At 50.7% G+C, this 604-nt stretch overlaps 1 non-coding gene across 1 annotated transcript; it reads left to right on the top strand.

The window, feature by feature from the left end:
* Nucleotides 1-212: 212 nt before the first annotated feature.
* LOC135888538 (U6 spliceosomal RNA) lies at nt 213-315 on the top strand. Its single transcript, XR_010561881.1, has one exon. It is a non-coding gene; the product is annotated as a U6 spliceosomal RNA (small nuclear RNA).
* Nucleotides 316-604: the final 289 nt, after the last annotated feature.

The following is a 604-nucleotide window of genomic DNA, read 5'->3' as shown; positions in this document are numbered from 1 at the left end:
CTGCTCTTTTGGGCAGTAGCATGTAGTGGCCAGCCCACCCTGCCATCTGCATGGCCCTTTAAAAGTGTGGAAGGGTCCAGTAGATATAGAGAGACCATAGGGTCCGGTGAATGACTGATGCATGGGGAAGGAATCCAGCCACTGTACCTTTAAAGGCCTGACGCCTTGCAAAAAGGGTGAGGCAAGGCTCCCCTCTCCCCCAACCAACTGGGAAGCTTCGGCAGCACATATACTAAAATTGGAATGATACAGAGAAGATTAGCATGGCCCCTGCACAAGGATGACACACAAATTTGTGAAGCGTTCCACATTTTCTGAGGGGGGAGGGATAGCTCAGTGGTTTGAGTATTGGCCTGATTAAACCCAGGGTTGTGAGTTCAATCCTTGAGGGGGCCACTTAGGGATCTGGGGCAAAATCAGTACTTGGTCCTGCTAGTGAAGGCAGGGGGCTAGACTCAATGACCTTTTGGGGTCCCTTCCAGTTCTATGAGATAGGTATATCTCTATATATTTATTTTAGTGGGGAGCAGCATAAAGGCAGGTTCTGGCAGAAGGTTGCCTACTAAGCCCTCCAGAGTGGAAGGCAGGTTGCAGGGGTGGGCAG

This window comes from Emys orbicularis, chromosome 13, assembly GCF_028017835.1.
Source record: "Emys orbicularis isolate rEmyOrb1 chromosome 13, rEmyOrb1.hap1, whole genome shotgun sequence".
NCBI lineage: Eukaryota > Metazoa > Chordata > Testudines > Emydidae > Emys > Emys orbicularis.
This window is presented reverse-complemented; position numbering and strand designations above follow the sequence as displayed.